Below are 12740 nucleotides of genomic sequence, written 5' to 3'. Positions count from 1 at the left end.
CTGGTTTCTGCTTTCGGCTGTGTCACAGACGCTTTGTGTGGCTATGGAAAGATCACTTCTCTCTCCTTTGAGTTTCCCCATCTGGAAAATGATCTAATGATACCTTCCAAAAAGGTGCTTGAGAAGCATGACTCACTAATATTTGTAAATATCCTGGGATCAAAGGGCCTGTAGATACACAATGTAACATATGATTATGCTGCTGTTCTTTGCCAATTTCCCTTTGCTGTGTGGATGAGCTCTTTGTATTTATTGCTCGCCTTGGAGAAAGGCCCCATGGGACTCCATGTTTTTATTGACTCCAGATGAAGTTTTCTCATGTTTACAAATAAAGCGATAACTTACTGACCTCCGATGCCCACCGCGGAAGCACAGCTTTGTATCTGGCTCCAAGAGCGGTTCCTCCTGGTGCATGGCAATAATCAAAACGCCACATTTTGGGGAAGCGAGGTCCGTTTTCTGCCACATAGTCAGATGGCTCCTGTGGGGCAGCGCGGAGGGAACAGCCCTGGGTGGGAGTTTGGAGAGTAAGCAGCACCAGGCAGGCACGGGAGCTCAGCTCTGCTTTAAGGAGTGCTCATGGCTGCAGATATTTTGCAGAACGTGACACGATGCCGTTCTAGTAGTCACTGGACCTTTTTCCCTCTACCCTGAGATGCAAATGCTTTACAGTCCTTCTTATGAGGCAAATCACTTCTGCAGCTGCTCCGCTGTGGGGTTGTTTCAGAGCTAGAAGAGCCAGAGAGCAGCTCCTGCAAAATGTTTTCTCTAGCTGAAGGGAATGTATCACCAAACCAAAACGGACTTGCAAATGCTTGGAAATAAATCCAGGCTTGTAAACTTTCAGCTCCTTAGACTGTGTGAGAAAGGCTGAATGAGTTGGAACCCACTGGTAGATAACAATTCCAGAAAGTGATTCTGCACATTTGCGATCAAAGCACGTCATCGGCCCTTAAAATACAAAATTTACTTCCAAATTTGCTTACAGCTACTTTGTTCTCCAGGGAAAGCCGAAAGAGCTCGCAGCCTTGTAAGATGAGCAGGTAGCTTTCGCTTATGGAGTACTTACCTCTTTTGGAGATGGGTAGAAACTCTGTTTTGCCTAAAATAAAGTTCTTGAGCGACTCCAACAAAGCAGCATTTCTCCAGAAGCACCATAAAGCCCACTGGAGAAGAAAGAAGCACGATGGCCTGAAGCCAACATTTGCTAAACTAGGGGCAGAAATTTTACTCAGGGGAAAACTGCTTTACTTTGGGGTAATTTTTAAAAAAATTATTATACAAAAATGTTATCTTCATGGGAACAAGAGGTTGCAGGAGAGGCCAGGGCCGACCACTTTGAGCAGGAAATTATTAACGATCTTATCTTCTGGAATTTGAGTAGATTTGGTTGGTGATCTTTATAGAACAATATTTATCTTTCCCTGATGGACTTTCTCTTTGTCTCCACCAGCTATCAGAATTATAACCTGGCGTTCTGCATGAGTGCCTGTAACTGTGAGCCAAGGGACTGGGCAGCAAAGACAATGGAATTATGGTTACAGTTGGCAGTTCGTGAAGACTTTTTGTTTAAAGGTTGGATGGTAATCACAGGAGATCGGGTTCTGTGATTACTAATGGTCCTTCACTCCCTTTTCCCATGCGAGTCTTTGCCCATGCAGAGCTGAAAAAAAGACATTTTCCTTTTTTATATGCTACTAATGTGAGCTAAGATTTCATCATGTTTCTCTTCCATTTGTGCTGTTTCTGTGTTTATGAGAAGAAAACCACAACTGCCCTTTGGTGATCATCTGATGTTTAAAACTCTCATTCAGATTCACATCTTCCTCAATCTCTCAGCTGCCCTGCACAGAGTCTCTCATTTTCTTCCTGCACCACCTTATCTGTCCTTCCTCACTGTGCTATCTTGTCCCATAAATACCCCAGAATCTATATGTTTGTACTACTTCAACTATTTTTCTTACGCTATCTTGAGCTATTCCTGCTGCATATGCAATAGTAAATAATGATAGCACAAACTGAGGGTGTTTTTTACTCTTTGTATATAAATATGTCTAATCCCAGTTGTTGGGAGAAGCTGCTCTTCACTTCCTTGCTTGAAAACTGGCTGTGTATGGACTGACAGTGCACGAATTGTCCTACTCCAGAGGAAATTAATGCTGGATTCCTTACCAGATAGGCCAGAGATACACTAAAAATGTAACTTATCACTGGTGGGGCTGTGCTGTCCCTGTTACAGCAAGGTCTGGGCTACCTAATTGCTTTATTCAAAGTGTGATGGTGGTGGTGCGCAGCCCACAGGCCAGACCACATCCTGTCTGTTGTGTTGATTGACGTGCTGGAGACCTTTTGGGTGGAAGTCAGGGACATATGTGGTCTGATGAACCAACTTCTTCTGAAAGAGTAGGTTGGGGTTGGGGGAAGCTTCAGCAGAAGTCCACAGGGTTATTCTGGTAGACACTGCCAGAGAGACAGAGCTATCCCATGGGTATTTTGCCTCAGCTTTCTGCAATAGTTCTATAGCATTGGTTTTCTTCTCTGGGGGTTAGCAGCTTTGCCCCAGAGTCCTCTACACACAAAGAAAATTCTCAGAGTAACTTTGACGTGCGTAGAGTCAGGCCTTCTAATGGCCTGATGGGATCTGGGGAGCACAAGAAATATGAGGTGCAAGGCCAGTTGCATTTCACTCTGGAATTTTTCCATCTTCTTGCAGCTAGGATACATTCCCTGGAAAGCCCAACTAACATGCCCCTAATTATTACCAGCTATCTCAGAAACGGAAACCTTCATTCATTTTTCTCCTTAATCCTTATCTTGGGCAGCTAACGCCAGTCTTCAGAGAGTGGCTGGCAGGAGGGGACAAGGGGACAGGCCATTCCCTTGAGTTAGTACTCCAGCGTCTGACTTCTTAGTAATAACAACAACAACAACAATACTAATAAGTTAATTATTAACAATCTATTTCTGCTGGGGTTATGGCCGCGCTGTCAGAGTGCACAGGTAATGAAATCATGCTTCCACTTCCAGCCATGAGTCATGCAGAGCGTGAGGTAACATCCAAGTGTGTTAATGGCATTCCTGCTCACAGGTAGCCCAATGGCCCTCGTGTCTCTTTGATGCTGTGGAGCCTTTCCTACGGTGGTGTTTGCAAGCAGAGGCTTCCTTGGTATGAATGACAGTGTTTACAGAGGCTTTATTTTCTTGCTAGCATCAGCCAAATAAGGAGGCATTCCTCATAGCTCCTCTCATCCAGCTGAAATTGGTGCTCTGACGAAGCACACCGGAGAGGGATATTTTAATCCCGCATACCTCCAGGCAGGGGACCAGATGCCATCGTGATCTTTGTACCTCACCTCCAGAATTTAAAGTAGGCAGAAAACCGAGCCAGACATGGGACAGCGTGACCAGCAGGGGGGAGTGTGGGCAGCACGAAATGTGACTTTGCTGCCTGGGGAAAACCAGCCTGCCCCTGTAATGGTCCAAGGGGGTGAACGCTGGTGACGAAGTATGCTTTGGGTACCTTCCCCGCTCCACCACAGACTTGGGATATGGCCTTGACAAGCTGCTTGGCACGGGAGCTGCCTTGCCAGCCCCAGAGTTGTCTTTAGCTACCCAAAAATTTGCTTCCAATGTAGGTCTGAGAGAATCCATCAGTATTTTGGGAAAGCACAGGTTCAGAAGTATAGGGCTATTGTATACATCTCATCTGATCCGTGTAATATCAGCCAAAGGAGCTTCTTGTCTTCATCATGTTTGAATTAAGATGAAACATTAAAGCTCTTTCCTAGAAAATAAATAAATAAATAAATAGACTGGAATATTTCCAATCATCAAGAAATTGACTAGAGCTTCTTGCGGTCTTCCCCAGCTGTATCTTTTTGCCTTATTTCTAATCTCCAAGGTCACATTGCATCATTTCCCCCCATTGCATCTTTTAATATTTGTAAATACTAAACTGAAGAGAACCATTTACTGTTGCATTGCTATCTCCATGTGTAAGGCTCTTCCACACCATGACCAAATCACTCATGACTGTCTGTTTCATCCAATCAATGGACTGTGTCCTGGCAGCTCTGCTCCATGGCATCTTTTCCAGTGCTGCAGTCATCCCTTGGCTTTTTTCAGCACTCCCCTGGCTCCTCCCCTCCCAGCTCATGGCACCAGGACTGCTTGCAGTTATCCCACTACTGTTGTCTTGGTGCGAAAGGCTGAGATAATGCAACCTCCCTTTTTCTGTTTGATAGTTCCTGTTTGTACAGCTCAGGATCGTATTACTCTTGATGCCATATTTCACACTGGTATATATCCATGAACTCCAAATCCTCTTCAGACTTCTGGCCTGCTTGGGTAGAAAACCCCTTTTGTTAGGAGGTCTCCTGCTTTGTTCCAAAGCTATGAGTCATACATTTGTGCATGAAAATTGATATTGTTAGCAAGAGCCCAGGCAATCCATGTTGTTCTGCACCAAAGGCATATCCTCTTCATTACTCACTAGTTCCATCTTTGTGCCATCTTCAGACTTCAATAAGAACCATTTTGTGTGTCATTCTGGGTTGTATTTGAATGAGATGGGCCAAAACTACCACTTGCCAAATAGTGACTCTCCACTTACATTATCACCTCCTGAGATGTATGTATTAGCCAACGTTTAAACCTTAAGGTTCATGCTAACTTTGTGTCATCCTATGCCATGAACTAAAATGGCCTGAGGAAGTCCAATTAAATTACATCAACCCTGTTACCTCTATCAAGAAAACTCATAATCTCACTGAAAAAAAAAGCTTTCATTAGTCTAATTAGATCAATTTTCTACACATCTAGGCTCACTGGTGTAAATTATACTATCTCCTTAAATTCATTCTTATTAATTCTTATTTCATCCCATTTGATTATGCTGCCTTGTAGGCATACAATTACCTGCCTTGTGTTCATGAAGTCCTAGAAAAGATTGGAAAGGAGAACTGAAGGATTGGATCAGGACCACTAGATCAGGTCAGCACGTCTCTGTAGGGCTGAATACTGAAAAGTCTGAGAGTGGACATTCCACCAGCACTCTGAGTTTCTTTCTGCAGTTCCACACAACCTCTTATGTTTCATACAATCATAGAATCACCAAGGTTGGAAGATCACCCAGTCCAACTGTCCACCTACCACCAATATTTCCCCACTAAACCGTGTCCCTTAGTACAACATCTAAATGTTGCTTGAACACCTCCAGGGACGGTGACACCACCACCTCCCTGGGCAGCCTGTGCCACTGACTGACCACACTTTTGGAGAAGTTTTTCCTAATACCCAACCTGAACCTCCCCTGGCACAACTTGAGGCCATTCCCTCTAGTCCTCCCACTAGTTATGTGAGAGAAGAGGCCAACCTCCACCTCGCAACAACCTCCTTGTTGTAGAGAGCAATAAGGTCTGCCCTGAGCCTCCTCTTTTCCAGACTGAACAATCCCAGTTCCCTCGACCGCTCCCCATAAGACTTGTGCTCCAGACCCCTTACAGCTTCACTGCCTTCTTTGAACACACACTCCAGTACCACAGTATCTTTCTTGTAGTGAGGGGCCCAAAATGGAACACATTACAGGAGGTGTGGCTTCACCAGAGCTGAGTACAGAGCGACGATCACCTCTCTGCTCCTGCTGCTGTATTGTGTCTGATACAAGCCAGGATGCCATTGGAAACGCAGTTTGCTCATTGCTACCTTGTTTCTAGGCATATAACACCCATTTTGCAAAATTTTCGTACGAAAAAATCACTCACTGACTTTTCCTGGCAGCTCTTTTAATGCTTTGCAAGGTTGTTTATTTTTATTAATTCATTTATTTTATTTAGTCTATTGAATCAACACTGCTTAATTATTTCCACATATAAGTAGACCAGAATTTTTTTATTTTATCCTTTGTTTTGACGTAGCTTAAAAAATGCATTTTATTGCCCTTAAATCTACTGTCCACACATGTCTTCCTGTCCTTTTGCTCCCCCTATCAATTTTCTACAGTTGCAGCCAATTAAATTAGTTGTCACATTAGCTATTGCTATCAGCTTCTCTCTTCCCCCCTCATATCTACATATAGAAAAAGCTATATGGAGAGTGCAACATCTCTGTATTTGATTTTTACAACCTCTTGATTTTCCCTCTAAAGCAACCTTTTTTCCTCAACAGAGATATTTCAGCACCAATAAAAATACTCAGTTTCCCAGCTATTCCATTTCTTCTGTTTGCCTTTCACTCCCAGCTGATGTAGCTCAAAGCTAACATGTTTTCAGCTTTGGAAGCTGACCCTTTTAAAACTCCAGGTTTGTTCATTACTAGTTTGGACTTTATTCTGTTTACTCATAACAAGTCACATTAAGCCACATTTGTTTGACTCTAACTAATCAATAATTCAGACTAGTAGTCATCCTCTAGCACAGGAACGGGAAATGAGTTTCCATCAAAGGAAGGTGTTTTGGGTTGCCCACTGTGACCCCTCCTGCAGAACTCTGTTTTGCCTGCAGATGAGCAGTGCTGCTGTGGCATCAATTCCCATGTTAGTGCAGGTGTTGTCAGGGCTGGTTAATATAAAATACATGCTGCTGGGATGCAATGCTCTTAATGCCGCTTAATGAATCTTGACTCACCTGGGTACGCCAAGCACTCAACCAGATGAAATCGGAACTGGTGATGCAGCTCCTCCATTCCCACTGCCCAGTCCAAAGCGAAATGAAAGGCAAGCGCTTTTGACCGAAACCTGGCACAAGCCACCAGCCTCATCTCCGCGTGCCTTAGAATGCTGTCCAGCAGCGAGGCTGGCCCACACGCAGCCTGCACCTGGTCAACAATGTGATATTTAAGAAGACGATTCCCTTGGAGACTGCCATGATCTCCAAGGTGATTGCCCATGGGTGTCTCTCCATGAGATCCTCCAGCCACGGCCCCTTCGTAGAAGGCCATAGGCCTGTCCTGTCCCGATGTTGGGTGTGTCCCAGCCCCAGCCAAAGGCAGTGTGCCTTGCGATTGAGATTACAAGCGTCAACCCCTCCAAAATTAAGGGCAGTAACTCAACCTGCTTCTCACCTCTTGTGTTTGCAAACTGGCTGGCTCAAGACTTGGCCTCTCCAGGGATAAACGCTTTGCTGTAAGAGTGGTTTCACGGCTCACTTTCAGGGAAAAGAAGCTGCTCGGTACTTCGTATCAAGCGTTTTGGCGCAAGGACTGTGCATTTTCTTCTTCTTGGAAATCAGCTTGCTGTTTCTAAGCACTACTGCTTCACATCATAAGGAAAAGAGAGCACTACCTTGTGCTGTCCTGGATTACTGCCCTGACGGCCTTGTGTTGCCCCACGACATAACGCAGATGGATAAGGTGTTGGAGGATAACATTCTAGTCCACCCACAGTGTAGTTCTCGTGAAATGTCCAGGAAGGGAATGAGATAAAGCTGCACTATATATATATATTTTTGCTTCCAGGAAAGACATAATACGTTATATTCACTGGAGATTTCCAAACCCATATCCACTATGCTTTGAAAGAATTAATGTGGCCCCTTAGGGAGAAAAAGAACGTATATCAGAATATGGACAATATTGAAAAATAACTTTTCTGTCAGATGTCAAAAGCTAAGCTTTTTGACCTATAGCTCAGTTCCAGAAAAAAAACACTTCTTTTTAGGCAAGCAGAAAATAGGGTGGAAGTGATGAAACTGATCATATGTTTGAACTTTAATTTTGTTGATGGATGACAGTTGTATGAGTAGCTGCCCCTACTGTTTTTCTTTCAAATCTTTTAATGTTGACCTTTCTGTGAATTGGTGACATCACAAAACCTATTGCCCACTTCAGATTCTGCCAACCTTCTTCAAAAGTGGCTTTATTTATGAATATCATATTTGTAAGAAAGAGGGCATTCCTGGCATCTCAGGCATCTCCAGCCTTGGCTCTGCTGTGTCCTGCTGGTGTCAAAGAGGTTTTCCCAGAACTGGCACTAGTGTCTTAAGTTGAAGCTGTTTGGACCAAAGTTCCTGACTCCAAGATTTGCCCTAAGAACTTGGTTTCGAAATGCTGAAAGGAAAAAGGAATTTTGGAAACCATGCTTAACAAGGAGGAGGCTGAGGAGCTTGGCCAAAGATGAGGAAGGCTGTCTCTTAAATTGTATTCTGGAGAAATGCTGTATTTCAGTTCCAGTGCTGAGAAGCACTCCCCCAGGAGATGGAGAGCTGGGGAACTCAGGAACCTCCTATCATCCAGCTTGCCTTTATTTTGATATTCTATTTGGAGTATTGCCCAGCCGCCTTTGGCTGTGAAGGTGTGGCTGTGGGCAGCCAGCCACCAAGGTGCGTGGGCATTTGGAAGGTCCAGACACAGAAGGAATTTAAGAAAACTCCCTTGCTTTGTGCAGCCCAATATGCTGTCATGAAATTGCTCACTGAACTGTATTCAGTGCGCTCAGCTTATGGTCCTGGCAAAACTGAAATACTGTCTTGTGCAAACTGCCATTCAAAAGACTTATCAAACTGCCATTTATCCAAAATAATTTGATGAAGTCTGTTATGTGAAGAAAACTGCAAGTTTTTGGAGTGGTGAGCCAGGTGCTAATATAGCTCTGAGATAGAAGCTTTACAATTGTATCTATAGTTTGCGGTTTGCCCATCAGATAGTAATCTAGTTTCAATATGGAAATATTTAGCTGGCATACAGTTATAGATGTGATTGATTGCGAATTCCTTCTGTTGGGTTTTATAACCTGCACGGTAGAGTGGGCAGGATTTCATGAGGAGATTGGGGAGGTGAGCCTGGGATGATCATGAGTGGTTTGTGGGAAGAGGTGGGAGGAGGAAATGGTGCAAAGAGGTCTTCAGTCATCTGTGAGAAGTGGTGTCTGGGGATGGGGAGGTTCCCTGCCTCAGACCCTAATTGCTGGGGAAGAGACATGATTGCTGTTTCAGTGCCTATACATTTAACTTCCTTCTGCTGCCAGAACAACTACAGCTGTCCCGTAGTTGTTCCCCTGCTTTTCACCCTAAAGGAAGAATATAGCTCCCAGATCTCCCTATTTCATTGGAGAGAGACATTCGGGTCTCGTCATGCAGATCTGAGTGTAAGCTGGGTGAGTGCTTACTGGCATCATGCCGCTGCAACAACAATCCCATGCTTCCTGGAGGGAGACAAGAGGGGTTTATCCTATCTTTGAAGGAGAAAGAGGCTTCTGGGTTCCATTCTAGCTTCTTCCTTCTAGAGAAGGAGAGCACTTGTGAGCAAAAACAGGATTTGCCACAAGGCATATCCACGTTTCCATCCCTGTGTCCCCGTCATTTCATCTGTCAGACTGTGGGCAGAAGGGAGTCTCTCCTTGATCACACAGAGACCATTGCTTGTTTTTGCTGTCTTTCTCCTTGATGTGAAGCACCAACAACTTCTGACAGTCATGTGAGGCACTGATGCAAGCTACAACCGCTGTTGCAGAGGTGTGGGAAGAGCCTAATGCTCTTCTATCCTTCTGTAGCGCATTGTATTTGTAGAGTTTGGCCTTTGGTGCAACTCTGAAAAGTTTGGTGGGCTCCTCTGGACTGAAATCCCATTTGCCCATCCTTGCAGAGGACCACACATGCTGACTGCCCGCTTCTGATTTAGTTGTTGCATTGGCATATTTGTTGTTCAAGCCAATATCGTTAATGGCCACTTGACTTGAGGAGAGCAATAGGCGTGCTTTTGTTCAGTTTTATTTTTGTTTGCTAGTTACCAAAGTGTTGAGGTCTGAGACCAAGTTCAAATCATACCTCCTTCAGCAAGCAACATGTGTCCAGCACCTGGGATGGACATCAAGTGACCAACTTAAAACAACAGAACAGCTTTCCTGAAATCAGCCCTTGGTTCTTCTACCCATAGCCATGAAAAACACCCACACCCAATGCTGTGAGTGTAGAATATGAACTCTGGGACAAATGATAACAAATGAGCCCAAATGAAACCTTCCCTCTAGGAAATGATTTAATAGGTAAGGCCCACCCCATCAGATTTCTTCTGGGACTGTGATGTAAGTGTAAGCTGAAGTACTAATGCAACTGTTGTGTGTGTGTATTCCTACCAGCTCTGTTACATGAAGATGTAAAAGTTGGGGTGACACGAAGTCCCTTAGGGTGACATTACGTGTACTTCAGGCAGGAAAAAACCTGCTTCGGCCCCTTGATGTCTCTGTAGATGCTAAAACAATGCCACTGATAGCTGATGACCTGTCCTGTTACCTCCACTTCTCATGGCCTCAGCTTCTTGCTGCAAAAGGATCACACGAGGATCCAGTGAGAGACAGGAAGATGGACAGTGAAATAAGAGGAGTGACTCCTCTCAACCTGACACAATTACTAACTATGAGAGAAGCACCCAGAGTACAACATCAACTCGTGAGGACAAACCAACAACTCCCTGCCCTTTGAACATTTTTCTTTCTCTCTTTCCAGGAACTGAGGACAAACTCAGAGTGACAGAGGCGACTGAAACTGCCAGTGGGTGGTGCATGGGCATCTCTAATGCTCACAACTGCGAGCCTCGCGCTGCCCATGCCCGCTGCATGTATTCTATTTAAACCACAGCAGAGGGAGCGTTGGCAAAGCATCTCAGCAGAGCAACCTTTTGTTATACCTGCAGCTGCTGCCTTCCCTGTCAGCACAACTGAAGCAAAATTAATCCCAGTAACGGGGATCGTGCAGTTTATTGATTTGCTGCCTTGTGATGGTGCTGCCGCCGATGTGGCCATGGCTTGGTGGTCACCCATCGTTGTGGCTTCTTGTAGGGAAGGAAGCACCCAAACAAGCCCCAGAAGCACTGGGCTCTGCTCACCTTGCTGCCTCTCCCAGCAGCCCGCTCCATTCCGGCCTTCTTTCCACTTCCTCGCACTGTTCCTGGGCTGGGCGCCGAGGGACCGTATTTGAAATCAGAGCGAGCGGCGTGTTAAGAAATAGCTCTGGCACTCAACTGCTTGAAATTACTCTTTGTTTCCCTGACTTCTCTCCTAATTTAGATTATCCAAATCCAGATTCCCCCCAGACTTGCCCATGAGATGGAGTTCTAAGAAAATACTGTTTTGTTTCATTTGCTTTTTAACGTCCACATTTCTCACATTTCCTGTTCCAATTTCAAAGTGGGGCTTAGCTCCCCCACGAGCAGCACTCCAGCTGTTATTCTGGGGACCTGAGAGAGGGGAGGAAAATAAACAAAGCGTGGGGAATGTGTTTCTTGGATTTCCCCCTTCTCGGCCACAGGTTCTGTGAGGAGAGACGGTGAGGTTACCTACATTCCTCTCTTTTCAGGTCAGAGGAATGGGTCAGAGGGTATTACTAGCATGGGACGAGATATTAAAAAATGGATGCCTACATTTAGGCTCCTACATTTGTATTTTAAGCCCCTCAATACGGGCTTGATCTTGCGCTCTTTGAAGTCCATGCCAGAGCTTCCCCTGAATCCAATCTGCAAGATGGAGTCCTCAGTGATGGTCACGTTCTGCAAAGTTCTCCACCTCTCACAGCTTTGAGCGCGCTGTCACTCAGCCTCTCAGTGAACCACGCACCTTACTGATGTGCCTAAACGTGGAGCTCCTGCTTTTCAGTGTTCCATATTTAAACTCCTGCTCCTCGATTCCGTCTCCCTTTCCGCCTCAGGAGTCGTTGACGTGAGGAGGATCCCACGGCTCCCGATGCAGCACAGCACAGACACGCGTTTGCTTTTTTTGGTGAGCGCTGCAGATCCTGTGGCAATGTCAGCATCTCCTGTCCCCGTATTTATTACGGTGTAACTCTAACACGGGAGGCACATGAGTGCCCACGCTCGTGCCAGGATTCGTGCAAGTGCATGACCATTTGCACAACCTTCACACGCACCGCTCTCCTGGTAACAGGATGTTGGCAGGTGGGAAGATCACAGGATCCAGACGAAACCTAAGATGCCGTGAGCAATCCCGTAGTGGTAATTTTAGAAGCTGGGTTCTGTACATTATTTACAGTACATTGTAGCTTTAAGGGGGTAAGGCTCTCCCTCTGCACTGCTGGATTTAATCTTTTCTGTTGGGTTTCTGAGTGGGACTTTCCGAAGTGCAGTAGCTTTGGGGATTTCATCCGTCCAGAGGGAGGGGGGAAACTGCAGCTTGTTTGCAGCAGATCTACATTCATTCATAAATTGCTCACCTAGTGGGAGGAAAAAAAAAAAAGGCTCCCAGGGCCCTCTTCTATCACATAAAGACTCATCTGCTTTCTGATGGCCCACAAGCAGAGGGCTGGCAGGAGGCAGAGCTGCTTGCAATGAACTGTGGCATTGCCAGAAGCAGCTCCTGCCCCTGGGATCTCCCATTTGGCATTACCTTCAGCAACTAAACATCCCCTCTGCTCCTCTGGGGGATGCACGCAGCCTCCCTATCTCTTGGAGGATGCTTTTTGGCAATCGCGGTCTGAATATGGGAAACTCCAGTTGTTTTAGACAGATATTTGTTTCTTCAGAGACTCTTTGCAACAATTAGTTTAAAAAAAAAAAAAAAAAGAGAGAGAGAGAGAAGAGAGAGCAAATGAGAAAGGATTCTTTTGCAATGCCTGAACAAAGGCCACCCCTTCTCTGTGGTCTCTGAAGGCCTAGGTCCTTCTCCAGGCTGGGTTTGTCCCCAGGGATGGAGAAACCCAGGGGGTGGCCGCACGCGTGGCACCAAAGGCTGCATGGGGCATTTGGGGCTGGAGCTGATGGTGCCGGGCAGAGCCCTCGTTCACCTCTCGGCCTTCCAG

Source organism: Meleagris gallopavo, chromosome 2 (genome assembly GCF_905368555.1).
Source record: "Meleagris gallopavo chromosome 2, MGAL_WU_HG_1.1, whole genome shotgun sequence".
NCBI classification, from domain to species: domain Eukaryota; kingdom Metazoa; phylum Chordata; class Aves; order Galliformes; family Phasianidae; genus Meleagris; species Meleagris gallopavo.
The sequence above is the reverse complement of the archived record's forward strand: the minus strand, read 5'-3'. Positions refer to the sequence as shown.